The 14,767-nt window shown below is 34.2% G+C and overlaps 1 long non-coding RNA gene across 23 annotated transcripts; it reads left to right on the top strand.

The window, feature by feature from the left end:
* The first annotated feature begins 1,292 nt into the window (after positions 1 to 1,292).
* LOC121791507 lies at positions 1,293 to 14,026 on the top strand. 23 transcript variants are annotated; one of them, XR_006048590.1, is made up of 16 exons: positions 1,293 to 1,437; positions 1,706 to 1,931; positions 3,197 to 3,260; positions 3,470 to 3,542; positions 3,769 to 3,812; positions 3,980 to 7,154; positions 7,284 to 7,444; positions 8,261 to 8,361; positions 8,475 to 8,566; positions 8,654 to 8,738; positions 9,254 to 10,735; positions 11,156 to 11,524; positions 11,755 to 11,906; positions 12,020 to 12,578; positions 12,748 to 12,844; positions 13,219 to 14,026. It is a non-coding gene; the product is annotated as an uncharacterized LOC121791507 (long non-coding RNA). The 23 variants fall into 23 exon arrangements; XR_006048623.1 differs by having other exon boundaries at positions 3,769 to 3,820; positions 4,029 to 4,083; XR_006048592.1 differs by having other exon boundaries at positions 3,769 to 3,820; positions 4,029 to 7,154.
* Positions 14,027 to 14,767: the final 741 nt, after the last annotated feature.

Raw genomic sequence — 14,767 nt, 5'->3', positions numbered from 1 at the left:
TCGCTAAGTCATTTATTTAATGCATTTATTGTTGAAGCTAGTGGGAAGAATATATTTCACATGTTTGAGGAAATTAGGTTCACTCTCATGACACAACAAGTAAGCAGGTTACACAATAAACGACATCAGTTTGATTACCGGCGTTTCTGCCATGTTGGCACTTTCGGTAATATTAAAACAAATTTTTTACTAGTTTAAATTATTGTTATCTCAATATAAAAGAGGATATACTTTAATATAATTCCTACATAAATAATAAATATTACTACAATTCATTACTTATTGGAGAATTAAAATTAATGATTGTTTTTCACTTAATAAAAAATCGAAATAATAAAAAAATTAATGGTATTTTGAGTTGTTTAGTATAGTAGCATATAAAATCGAAATAATAAAAAATTATGTTTTTGGCAGAGAAGAATACTCATGCTATAAAAAAACTCACTTCAAATTTTTTTTTGGAAATGCTACATTTTTATTGAAAAAAGTTAATACAATTATTTAGATTAAAAATAAAATAAAATAAAATATAGGAAGTAGAGGAGAGAGGATGGATTCTCCATAAATATGAGATCCATTTATCTATTTTTAAGTGATGTATTAGGAAATGCATTATAAAGTGGTAAATTACGAGAGAGTATGAGAAAAAAATGGATAAAGTATGAGAGCACATACAATAGTATATGATAGAAAATCCACCTCGTTTGATTAAATTCTTAATTGAAATTCTCGTTTGTTCTTAACTTCCTTGTCGGTATAGTCCTTTTAAAATAAGAATAATATGATGACTAAACTCAATAAAATATTCAAACTTAATTAGAATGTATGTGTGTTAATATTATTTCCTATTATTTTCTTAGAGAACTTTACAACATTCTTTTGCATTAATTAAATCAGGCTTTAATTATTTGCATGAACTTAATTTTCCTCCTTTGACTAGAATAACTTGATGAGTTAAACAAATCTGGATATTAATTCATCTCGGAGTTATTAAATAACAATTTATTTGACTAATTGACCCCAAATTATTTAAAAGTAACCCACTTAAAATCAGCCCACCATTTACTAAATCAATCTAGACCAAAAAGTTAATCAATCCTTTCTAACCCATTAATCAATCTAGACCAAAGAATTAATCAATCAGCCAATTTAAAGAATTATTTAAATATAGCCCACTATAATCAGCCCTAATTTATTCTAATTCATTCGGGCCATCATGGTATTAATCCCAGCCCAAAGAATTTTCCTGTCTAATTAAATTAAAAATTTTGGTCGATTGATTCCTCCCAAATTTTAATTGCCGTTGGAAAAAGCATCACATTCATTGACCGCCTCTCGTCTCTTCTGAGTCGCCTCGAATTCTCCGGCTGCGACGCCGCCGCCGATGCCGGCTGCTCATCGTGGCTTCAGGCGCCGCCGACGTCGAAGCAATCTCCGGTAACCTTTTCTCTCCGAATTTGCTTTCAGTTGTATGTTTATTTAGTTTTGTGGAAATGGTGTTCGAAATGGGTTTGCGAAACTGGTTTAGTTGGGGGCGAACTTGTAGTTTGTGATAATGCGTGCAAATTAAGCTAGAAAAAGGTGTGTTATGGAGTTTTAATTTGTAAAAATTTCTTTGCGTAGTCTTTTTTCCCCTTGTTTGTTTGTATTTTTCTGCTATTTTGTGTTCCTTTTTGGTAATTTCACTGTCTTTGTTGTATGCCAGTGTTTATTTAATCGATGAGGCGGAATTCACGTCACCATCGACCTCTTCACGGACTCGCCGTCTGATTTCGTTGACACCGATTCTCGCCGATCGGTGAGAGGCGCTCCAGGATCCACTGGGCAGTCGCTGCCGTCGGAGTCTCACTTCGGTCGGTGTCATACTCCAGCCATCTCGGCTGCATCGTCACTGTCAATTTCGTCGGACTGCTGTGGACTTCGCGGCTTAGGTAAGTTTCCACTAATTTTCCACTTTACAAATTTTACCTTCCTGTTTGGCTAGATATGTTAGGGATATAGATTTGGGTTCATGAGATTGGGTTCTCTTCTTGAGCAAGTGGTGGATATGACTTTGGAGTTTATGGTGGAGCTAGGGCAAGTGGTGGATATGACTTTGGCCATGGTGCTAGTTATGGTGGAGCAGGAGGGGGAATTAACGGAGGCAGAGCAGGTTATAGTGGCAGTAGTCGATACCATCCTTATTCAAGATAGACGTCTTTTAAGCATCTTGAAGGAGTTCTCATATTTCTCTTGGCTATTGCTTCTCGCCACTCGGAGTTGACTAGATTTTCAATGTACTAGCAAGGAGATGATCTGTAGAAGACTGGAGAACCTTAGTATTTTGTTGTTTCTTATTCGCTGAATTCTAAGTTTTAAGAATCTCATTGAGACACTGTTAAGCTTTCTAATCTAGACATCTTATCCTCTATGAAATGTATTTTGTTCTATTTTTAGTTAGAATGGCCTTTTGCCTTTTTAGGTTCTACCTGCTAGAAGCTAATGTTTATCTAGAATTGAGATGATGCCTCACCAGACATAGCGCCTCTAGCTGTTTTTGAATCTGTGATTTGTGTCCAAGCTTTCTTGTGTGTTCTTTGGAAGTTCTGGCTGGATGTATTAAAGCCTCTAGTTCAGGTAGAATCTCTTTAATGTTTCAGTTACATTGATTTTAGGTGAGTGTTGATAGAGAAAGCTATGAAATACACACCTAGTAGTTTCGGTAGCAAACTTATCTAATTTTCAGGGATTAATCCATTGACTTAGTATGTTAAATGCTCATTCTAACTATAGGTATAACGATATCTCATGACACTGTATTTGCATTCCAAATCCATATTTGTTGCTTTTTCATTGCATGAGACCTGGGAATTTTGCTGCTAATTTTTTATTTGTTGTCATTTGTAATAACTGCTGAGATTATAACTTTTTACAGATATCTGAGTATATTAAGAAATATGTTATGGTTTCAATCTTTTTGTCAAGTATGTTCCAAAGTTAATATATTGTGTTGTCTTGCATGGTCTAAACTCTAAACCATAATTTTTTCGTTTGTTTTTTATGAGCTTTTGGTACATCTGACTTGTTGACTAGAGTTTATATTTATAATGTGCTTGAAATGTTGATGCTGTTGTCAAGATGATAGAATTGACCTGGGAGTGCATTCTGTACTTAATGTAATTTTAAGGCTATCTGAGATTGACAATCTTCTTTGTAGGTTATTTGTAAGTCAGTTTGAGTGCCGAATCGTTCGTGCTGCATCGGAAAATCATTTAGTCCATGTAAAACCTCTCTCGCTTAACCTATGGATATCATTCATCTTTTCCATAAAATGTTAAGTGCATCTGTTTTTGGGGTCTTAATAGAAATGATCGTTACCTTAGTGTATATATATATATATATATATATATATATATATATATATATTTTATCATAATCATATCTGTTTTCTTTTTTATAAGATTTTAATGAAGTTTGTTTCTTCTTGCAGGAGCTTGGGAAGAGGTTGACTGCAAGAGCAACTAGCTTCCTATATTGGACTCCCGGCCCTGATGAAAAAAAGAGTAGGTACATTTTTTTGTAAGAAATCAACTTATGTTGTGATGTAGTACTTATTTTTTCTAGTGATAATAAAAGAAAACGAAAGAAATTCTCTTTTTTCTGTGATATAAAACGTTTCCTTCCTTTCGCATACGATTTGAAAATCATGTTAATAAAAACCACATTTAAATAACACTTAATTTGCTCGGGGTCTTACATGATATGCAAATGATTCACACTGTTTTGTAGGGAATAAGCTTCATAAAAAGGAATTTTAATGCCAGAAAAGGAAGGTAGGAAGGTAAGACCGATCTTGTAAAGATGACAGCGAAAATGGCAGTATATATTTAAAGAAAACAATTTAATCGATCAATAAAAATTGAATGTTGAAAAGTTTCGAAGATGATCTAAATTGACAGAGTATTATGTTTTTTATTCTGATAATGATACACTGGTAGAGGTTTGCTTTCTGCATTTTGGTATGTGAGAAGGTACCGGGTTTCCAGCAGGTAGGACATCCGAGCTTTTATTGTAGTCGTCAAATCTTGGTCTTTGCGGATTCTGGTAACACTTCTTCTCATCTTTTTCGGGTGTCATTCAAACCCGTATATACTCAACTTGTGATGTTTCCTACTTATACATGGGTGCCTAACTGCTATTTATTCTCATTCATGCCTGATATGTTGATTTTATAGAGAATTTAAATGTTTTTTTTGTAATTGACATGTTATGTGATTAAGAGTAAATTTCCGAGAGGTTGTCTGCCATGGCTCTCTAATATGTGCATCTCCCTAGTTTTTAATGATTTCATACACATCACCAATTGATAAACAACGGATATTAGCTTCATAAATATTCAAAAATTGCCCTAGTACTATGCTACTTGCTATTTGTGTATGCATGCAAGATCTTCTCTATATTGATTGTCACTACTTTCACCACTTTTTATGGGTTATTAGTGTAGGCTCCATTTCTCTCAAGGGTTGGTCTGTAAACTTGTTGCTTACTAACTTCTGGAGAACTAGGTTTCCCGTGCTTCAGATAAAGTGACAAGAGTGTTCTTTGGTGCCCGATTTCTTGAGCTAAGGAGAGAGAACTATTCCGGTTTTGAAAAATTAATTGAAAAGCCATAGGGCCGATCGACTGAATGAGAGCTTTATGAGTTGCAATCTTGTTGACATTGGTGCATAAAAATGATTTAGGCAATAGGACAAAAAGCCTCATATCCAAATTATCACATGCCTAACCCTACATAAACCCCTAGTGAGCCAGTTTGAGCCCCAAAAGCCTAATTTCTTTGTTGAAAATTTTGAAGTACTATATTAGCCTGCTTATTATATCCATTTTTTGGCCTATATTTTCTACCCTAGTCACTAAAAATAAAATGCTAGCACATTCTCTGGAGGGTATTTATGGTGGCAAGAAAAAGATGGAAATCCTGGACAATTCATCAGGTGGTTTTCATTTATACTGAGATACAAAGTGAAAAGTTGTGTCTTCAAGCAAAAATAAAATAAAAAGGCAGCCTTTAATGTGTAAAAAAAATCCAAGGCCAGAAAAAAAAAAGGCAGCCTTTCATGTGTAAAAAAAAGCCAAGGCTAGAAAAATAAAAGGCAACCTTTCATGTGTTAAAAAAAAACCAAGGCTAGTAAAAAAAATAAAAATAAAAGGCAGCCTATGATGTGTAAAAAAAAAGCCAAAGGCTAGAAAAAAAGTGAAAAATAGAAATCTGCTCAAAAGTAGAAAAATTCAAGTTTGGGGTGTTGAGCTGTCAGAATTTTGCACGCATTGAGTGAGATGTGAAGGATGTTGTGAAGGATGCTATGATGGATGTGCTAGTATTTTAAGAATGTGATAAGCTACTTAACCAAATATGATCACACCTTTACCAAAAGCCCCATTACATCCAAATGAATAAGACCTTTTGATTTATGCATCATATTGACTTGTGAGCGATGAATTTTGCTTGAGTTTGGGAGAAAGATCTTATGTGCTTAAAATAAAGAATAGCCGGAAGAAACTCTCTTTATGAATTAGTGACGATGGTTTGAGACTCCCAATACATAAATAGAACTTACATTGAAGCATTGGGATGCCTAACTCTTAGGGAATTAGTTCGTGTACAATTCTTGTTCTAAAGTCTTACCCGCGAGTGAATTCGGGGTCAACCTAATTTCTCTAAATGATTTGTGTGATTTGACATGACTTGAAGTAGAGGATTATCTAATGTCTTGTGAATGTGCTTATTTGTCTAATTTGACTTGAAGTAGAGCAAGACTTATGTTTGGTGGTATTTGATGTGTGTGGGTAATTGTTTAACTTGTTATTATACAATGGATGGAATGGAGGGTAGCGTACTATTGCTCCAGTTCAGTTTTGACCATCTCACTATTTATTCCAGTGAGTTGAAGGGTATAAAGATGCAACCAATATTTACTTCAATAGTCAAAACATTTATTTTTATAAACCTAACTTTAGTTCGATATTTAGTGTGTCATTTCATACTAAAGCCATCAATGAAGAACTATTGCAAAATCTTTCCGATGCTCTAAACTTGTCGGTACCTGATAAAATTGGGGTTGTACTTGCGTTGTCTAATTCTGAATAACACGATATATTCACTATGCCTGGATGTGTGGTTAGTTATTTTCTTCTTTGTACATACATTTAGATATAATTTTTTGTTTAGTTGTAGGAAGTGGAATACATACAACAGTTTATAATTTTTATCTCTTTGGGATTCTTCTACATGCTGCACTAAACCTGTAACCCTTTTCTTGGTTGTATGCAGGAAAGACTTTGTGTTTGAGTTTAGGGTTGTTTGAGTCAGATCACAGAGCAATCATGCTGCGTTTGAGGCTCCTGAGATAATTCAGCATATTCTAGTGTTACTCGTAGTCGATTTGAAGGCCTCTCTAAGCATTTAGATTCATTCTTGCATAAATAGACTAGAAAGTACTTAGTCGATCTAAAGGTCGAGGGTGGTAGGGGGCGACTGAGTTCTTAACATAAAAGAAACCAGTGGAAAGGATGGAAAACTGAAGATCCTATTGCATAAATAGACTAGAAAGTACTTAGTCGATCTAAAGGTCGAGGGTGGTAGGGGGCGACTGAGTTCTTAACATAAAAGTAACCAGTGGAAAGGATGGAAAACTGAAGGCACAAGTCTATTTATTGATTTTTGAGCTTGCTTTGCTTGATCATTTGCTTCTTGGTTGTTGCACCTATATTTTTCTGCTTATTTAATTCATTCGTTGCTGCATTTTGCAGATTTATAATTAATCTGTTAAATATATTATATTTTTGTGAGTTATACTGTGGCTGACGTTTTTATTCTTTTTCTAATCCACTATTTGCTGTCTTGCTGCTCTATAAATAATACATACATAGTATCCTATTTTTCTTTATCTCATATGCCTGTACAAATATGTGCTATATTAGTGTTTCTTTGATATATAAACCCCCATTGATTGTCAAATCTTGGCATCTTAATATATGCTTTTACAGGCTCTTTCCCAAGTACTTACTAGACACATTTGCTTTTTACTTTCGCATTAGTTTGCTGAACTTGCATCTAAAAAAGAAATCATGGGCCTTGGAAGCTGGTTGAGCACTCAATTGAGTCTATAACAAATGTATATAGTATTTACCGTACAATAAGCATTGCAATATCTACACTTTGAGAAGATTTTGCCTTTTATACATATGCAGTTTTCAATTTCTCATTTTGCCCTACTGTTAACATGAGCATTTGTTTTGTATAGGTTCTTGCATTGCTGAAAAAATGTTTGGTATAGATTCAAGAGAGTTAAATGCTCCCACCGAGGCAAGTTACCCGAAGGGCCAACTGGAACGTAATACAAAGCGCTTGGCAGATGTCGTCTCAGATGCTTCAAATTTTCGGTCATTCATTATGATAAACTTTGTAAGCTTTCCTTCAGTACAACTAATTTTAAAATCTTATATAGTGCTATAGAGATTTCATGGTAAGGTTTCTTTGCTTTTCATGATTGAAGGTCGACAAGACTCAAAGCATGATATCTGCGTTTCTTAGAAAATGTATTTGCTTACGTGAACACACTAATGATGTGCTTGAGAGATTTTGAGATCAAATTGCTGGTTTTAACTAATGGATGCTAATTTTATGAAAGTTACTTTCAAATGAAAAGGTGAGAGTTTGAGCACCTGCAATAACTTAGACTTGATGATCTTATCTTAAATGTTTGTACTATATAGTCTGGGGACAATCTTATTTGTATTTTGCATGTTATTTGCAAGTATAGTGTGTGCCTGTGGATCTAGTGGCAAATTTCTGAACTTAAACCTAACCAACTAATTTTTTTTGCTGGTATTTTGTGAAATGGAATAAAGGGGGCTTCCCAAACTGTAGTTGCTATGTTCACAAGTCACTTAGCACATAGAATGAGTTCGTAAGTTTACCAACATATTTTTTTTGCCATCTTGATCGTCTAATTGAAAAACTACCATGAACTGTTCAAGTGACTTCATTTCCTCATTTGGTTTTTGTCATTGCAAAGAGATACAAATGATTAGTAAGAAGACTTTAAGCTATTTGTCAATGTATGATGGTTAGTTATTTGTTTTATTTGCAAGAGTAAATGGAAATTGATATGCTATACTGCACACATCAATTCAATTCTTTTGATTCATCAATTGTTATAATCTTTTCTCAAGGAAATCGTGCATTTTTTTTTCTGACCCTACAAATGTGTTCCTTCAGAGGGAAGCTTTAGCAGCAATCTTTCTACTCCCTCATGGAGAGTTTGTATCTGGCTGGTGATCGTCTAACGTTCTAGTTTGTGAAGAGGATGCACCATTAGAGTATGTATTATCTACATCATCTCAATAATTCTTATTTCACCAAATTAGTCAGTTACAACTATTGCATGGTGTCAATGTATATGGACACATAAATTTGAATTCACCCCTTGCAGTGTACCTCGTTCATCTTATGCTCATCAGAAAACGTCTTTGTTGATTAAAGTGATTGCAAACCTTCATTGCTTTGTTCCTGATGTATACCAGGGTAAATGATTTAGTAATTTTTGGTTTCAATCAGGGTATGCTGCTGATAGTAATATTTAACAACTAATAACATTTGTTTCAATCTCAGATGAGAAAGATCTGTTTCTCAACATGTTCATTCGGTTAATAGAGAAGGACTATCAGAAACTGTCAGCATTTTGGTATGCGAGAAGGTACTAGGTTTCCCAGCAGGTGGGAAATCCGAACTTTTATTACAGTCGTCAAATCATGGGTCTTGTGAAAGTGCTTATTTGTCTAACTTGCTTGAGGGCGAGCAAGACTTCTCTTTGGGGGTATTTGACGTGTGTGGGTAATTTAACTGGTTATTATACAATGGATGGAATGGAGGGTAGCGTACTACTGCTCCAGTTCAATTTTGACCACTTCACTATTTATTCCAGCGAGTTGAAGGGTATAAAGCTGCGACCAATATTTGCTTCAATATTCAAACATTTTTTTAATAAACTAACTTTAGTTCGATATTTAGTGTGTCATTTCATACTTAAGCCATCAATGAAGAACTACTGCAAAATCTTTCTGATGCTCTACATTTGTCGGTACCCGATAAAATTGGGGTTCGATCTTTGTCTAGGATGTGGAATACACACAACAGTTTGTTATTTTTATCTCCCTGAAATTCTTCTACATGTTGCACTAAACCTGTAACCCTTTTCTTGGTTGTATGCAGGAAAGACTTTGTGTTTGAGGCAGATTACAGAGCAATCATACTGCGTTTGAGGCTACTGAGATAATTCAGCATATTCTAGTGTTACTCGTAGTTGATTTGAAGGCCTCTCTAAGCATTTAGATTCATTCTTGCTAATGTTATCTCTTGTGCTGCAAGTTGTTTTCTGTGATTGTTCCTAGTGCATAAATAGACTAGATAGTACTTAGTCGATCTGAAGGTCGAGGGTAGTAGGGGCCGACTGAGTTCTTAACTTAAAAGAAGCGGGGGGAAGGGTCGAAAAATGAAGGCACGAGTCTATTTATTGATTTTTGAGCTTGCTTTGCTTGATCTTCTGTTTCTTGGTTGGTGCGCTTATATTTTTCTACTTATTTAATTCATTCTTTGCTGCATTTTGCAGCTTTATAATTAATCTGTAATATATATATATATATATACATATATAATATTATATTTTTATGTGTTATACGACGTTTTTCTACTTTTTCTAATCCACTATTCTCTTCTTTGTACATACATACAGATATAATTTTTGTTTAGTTGTAGGAAGTGGAATACATACAACAGTTTATAATTTTTGTGTCCTTGGAATTCTTCTACATGTTGCACTACTAAACCTGTAACCCTTTTCTTGGCTGTATGCAGGAAAGAATTTCTGTGACTTAGATTACTGAGTTGTGTGAGTTGTGTGCCAATTCTGTTACGTTTGAGGCTTCTGATGTAATTTAGCATATTCTCGTGTCACTCTTAGTCGATTTGAAGGCCTCTCTAAGCATTTGGATTCATTCTATTTGAAGGCCTCTCTAAGCATTTAGATTCATTCTTTCCAATGTTCTCTTGTGCAACTAAGGTGTTTTCTATGATAGTTCCTAGTGCATAAATAGAGTAGAATATACTTAGTCGATCTGAAGGTCGGGGGTGGTAGGTGGCAACTGAGTTTTTAACTTATAAGAAATGGGGGAAGGTGTGGAAAATAGAAGGCACAAGTCTATTTATTGGTTTTAGAGCTTGCTTTGCTTGGTCTTCTGCTTCCTGGTTGTTGCGCCTATATTTTTCTACTTATTTTATTCATTCTTTGCTGTCTTTTGCAGCTATATAATTAAACTGTTACATATATTAAATTTTTGTTTGTTATACTGTGCTTGACGTTTTTCATCTTTTTCTAATCCAATTTTTGCTACCTTGCAGCATAATTAATTAATACATGCATAGTATCCTATTTTTCTTTGTCTCCTATGCCGTGTACAAATATGTGCAATATTAGTGTTTCTTAGATATGTAAACCCCATCGATTGTCAAATCTTGGCTTCTTAATATATCTGTTAAACGCTTTTACAGGCTCTTTCCCAAGTAAAGTTACTTACTAGACACATTTCCTTTTTACTTTGGCATTCAGTTTGCTGTATTGCATCTAAAAAAGAAATCATGGGCCTTGGAAGCTGGTGGAGCAATCAATGAGTGTCAAGTAAAGATACTTTCTATAAGGTTAGTGTTGCCGCTAATGTGGCAGGGTGACTGATCTTTCTCATGATTTTAATATTTTTGCAATGCCGGAATGGAAACTGCAGCTTGTTGCTACTATGTAGTAAATACTTAAATTACAATGGATGGAATCTAGACTACTTCGATCTCTACATATTTGGTCAAGGTCCTCAACAATTTAATTTGACTTAACATCTTTTATATGCCAATTAAGTAGTTTTATACATAGTCTACTATATTTGAGTTTGTTATCTTTACCTGTCCGTTTGGTGATTATGCAACAAATTTTGGTTTACAGAAGAACATATTAGTAGTGTTGTAAAATACTATTCAACCTAACAATGTTAGTTGTAATGTTATCTTGTTCTAAAAATTTTTCAGTTTGCCTATATTGCTTATCCTTTGTGAATGCTTCTGCTTCAGGATCAGTCATTAAGCATCAATGTGTGACTCGCCTTACGTGGGGTATTGCTTTACGAGCTGTTTTAGATGCTTTGAGGAAGCCTGCAGATTCAGAAGTTTGTTCCTTCCTAGTTTATCAGTTAATGTTATTATTGTGAATTTCAGTCTTACCTTGGATTTATGACATTCCTTTGGGAGTATGGCATTGGAGCAGTTTGTGGACCATCTCATTGAGTGGCCACAGTATGCCATCATATCCTGCACTTTGTAGCATTTATAGATAGGGCACTCAACAGTATTTCGGCGGCTTATACTGAACGTGATGTTGGCCATACTGCCAATACTGATCACCGACACGGTCATATTAAATCTTCAGCTCCACATATAGAGGTATTAAACATGTAATTTTATCTTCCTATTAAGTAGTTGAACCTGCATATGAGAAACATATGAGAAAACATGAAAAAAGTGCTATGTCGATGTCATCATTCATATCATCTTCCCACATGCCTATATGTGGTTTCTGGTTTTACCTTGTCTATGTTGTTGTGGATAATACTTCTACTCCAAGTGATTTGTGTGAACTCATGATCACTGTAATTTTGTCCTTTTGGTTTCAGATTGCAGGCCCATCATTTTCTCTGATCGGACCCAGCAGCAATTGTCTGGATTAGCAATTCCCTCTTCGATCCCACTGCAACAGAGACCACCAAGTTCTCAGAGTTCACTCCTAATTACATGAATCCATCACAACACACCTACCCTTCCTAAGGTAGGTAATAGTGTCTTTGTATACTTTGATGAAGTTGCCTTGATACTTTTTCTATATTTACCTTGTTTTGACTGTATTTTTGAGAGCTAATCTACTCAAAACCCACAATGCAGTCACTCAGTGGTGCTTTGCTGTCATACAATCTGCCTCGTCGGATTTCCATGGTTTTCTAGATCAACCTCAGCAAGTAAATAATCAGGTTTAACTGTGCTACTCTCTCTCACTGTGCGCTTTATGGATTACATTAACATGGGGACTGGTTTTACAACTATGAGAAGAGAAACTCCCATTGAGGTGATTGGATGTAGCTGTCTTATCATTTTTAATTCTCTGTTTACACTTTGTTTCGATCCTTTTGGTTTTCCTATGCTTTTACTCTGACGATTTTCTTCCTTGTTATGAGTTCGCAATTACAAGTTCTATTAATAGCACATTTAACTTTATCCCACTGGTTAACTAAAATCTCACACTTCTAAATTCTTTCTTAACTCCCGATTACTTTCTCGTTTTCCTTTTCCCCTTTTGTTTCTTTATTATTTGTTTTCTTCCCTGTGCAATGGAGGCGCTCTGATTCTGGTTCAGGCTGTCATGAACTTAAAGTTATCGTGCTCAGACAATATTTCCTCATACATGGCTGTTATCTCCTGCCTAAAATCTAAAGCTTTATCTATTGTGAGTGCACTTTCCAATTAAGATAAGTTGATATATGTCTTTAAATCTTACAACTATTGGTAAATTTAGCACACCTTAAAAATTTTATGTGCTTGTACTGTGCTTGGTGTGGTTTTATGAACAGACCCCCCTTAATTCTTTAAAGTAAGTGTGATTTTTTCTGTTGCAGCTTTTGCAACTCTGTGAAGCTGAAGTGTATCATATACCTGGATGAGGTGGCCAGCAACACAGCAACTCAGGATATGGCAAAGTCAGTTGGACTCGAGGTATTGGTTTCTAAAATCAAAGCATCATGTTGTTTTTGTCATAACTCTAGAGAGATACATGTTCATTGCATTTATAATAGAAAAATATTTCCCAGACCCTTTAAATCTATTGTTACAATTACATTGAAAAACCAACAAGTTTTATACTTTGAAAATAAACTGAATTATTTTCCAAATTTTTCTTATGATTTTTAACTACTTATTAGTAATGCCTAGTCGTAATTGGGTCTATAACATTGTTTATAGTATTTACTGTACAATAAACATTGCAATATCAGCACTTTGAGAAGATTTTGCCTATTATACATATGAGCAGTTGTCATTTTTTTCATTTTGCCTTACTTGGTGCTATCATGGTCATTTGTTTTGTATAGGTTCTTGCATTGCTGAAAAAAGCTTGGTATAGATTCAAGACAGTTAAATGCTCCCTCCGAGGCAAGTTACCGAACAGGCAACTGGAGCTTAAGACAAAGCTCTTGGCAGATGCCTTCTCAAATGCTTCAAATTATCTGTCATTCATCATGAATTGTGTTTAGTGTTTGTATTTTGTGTATTGTGTAGTGTTTTTTTGTATGCATGTGTAAAGTGTGTTTGCGTAGTGTAGGTATTTTTGTGTATTTTGTGTATAGTTTATCTAGTACAGTGTGTTTTGTTGTGTGCGGACACTATGTGTATTTTATGTATAGTGTGTGAATTTTACGTGTAGTATATTTTGTGTATAGTGTGTGATTTTTACGTGTATTGTATAGTATGTTTAGGAATACTTTGTGTAGTGTATGTATACTTTGTGTGAAGTGTGTGCAGTACATGTATATTGTGAGTATAGTGTACGTTGAGTATATTTTGTCTATACTGTATGTGTAAAAGTGTGTTATTTATTTTTTGTAGTGTGTTCAGTTTATGTATTTGTGAACTGAGTGTATATTTTGTGTATATTTTAAGTATGATGTACAATATATGTAGCGTGCATCTATGTTTGCAGCGCATGTATTTTGTGTATAGTGTGTAGTATGTCTATAATGTCTATATAGAATGTGTGGCATAGTGCGTGTTTTTTTGTGTAGTGAGCATGTGTGTTATTGTGCGTGGTGTATATACTTTGCGTACAATGTGAACTTTGTGTTATGATGTATAGCATGTATATAGTAAGCAATGTGTATGAAGTGTGTTATTTTTTGTTTAGTGCGTAGTATGTTCATTTTATGTAGTGTGTATGTATGTTTTATTAATGTTGTCTTTATGTATTTTATTTATACTGGGTTAATGTTTTTAGTATGTGCAACGTATATATAAATTGTGTATTTTATGTGTGCATTGTATTGTGTATAAAAAGTGTATTTTGTCTATATTATGTGTGTAAAGTGTGTTATTTTTGTATAGTGTGTTTGGTATGTTTATTTTGTGAATTGTGTACTAGTGTGTATTTTGTGTATAATGCGTGTGGTATGTGCAGTCCATTTAGTTTGTAGTGTATTTTATCTATATTGAGTGTGTATTTTGTCTATAATGTGTTTAATGTTTATAGTATGTTGTATGTATGTATAAATTGTGTATTTTATATGTACATTTCTTGTATAGTGTATATAAATATGTGCAGAGTATGTATAATGAGTGGTGTTTTTATATTATTTGTATTCTCTGTATTTATTTTGAGTACAGTGTGTATGTATAGTGATTGTTTAGTATGTATGTGTATAAAGGGGGTATTTGAGTATGTATATACTTTGTGCTATGATAAATAGTATGTATATAGTGTGTTATTTTTTTTATATTATGTAGTGTAGGTATTTTTGTGTATTTTGTGTATAGTTTATCTAGTGCAGTGTGTTTTGTTGTGTGCGGACACTGTGTATTTTGTGTATAGTGTGTGAATTTTACGTGTAGTATATTTTGTGTATAGTGTGTGATTTTTACGTGTAGTGT

Source organism: Salvia splendens, chromosome 2, assembly GCF_004379255.2.
Source record: "Salvia splendens isolate huo1 chromosome 2, SspV2, whole genome shotgun sequence".
Lineage (NCBI taxonomy): Eukaryota > Viridiplantae > Streptophyta > Magnoliopsida > Lamiales > Lamiaceae > Salvia > Salvia splendens.
This window is presented reverse-complemented; position numbering and strand designations above follow the sequence as displayed.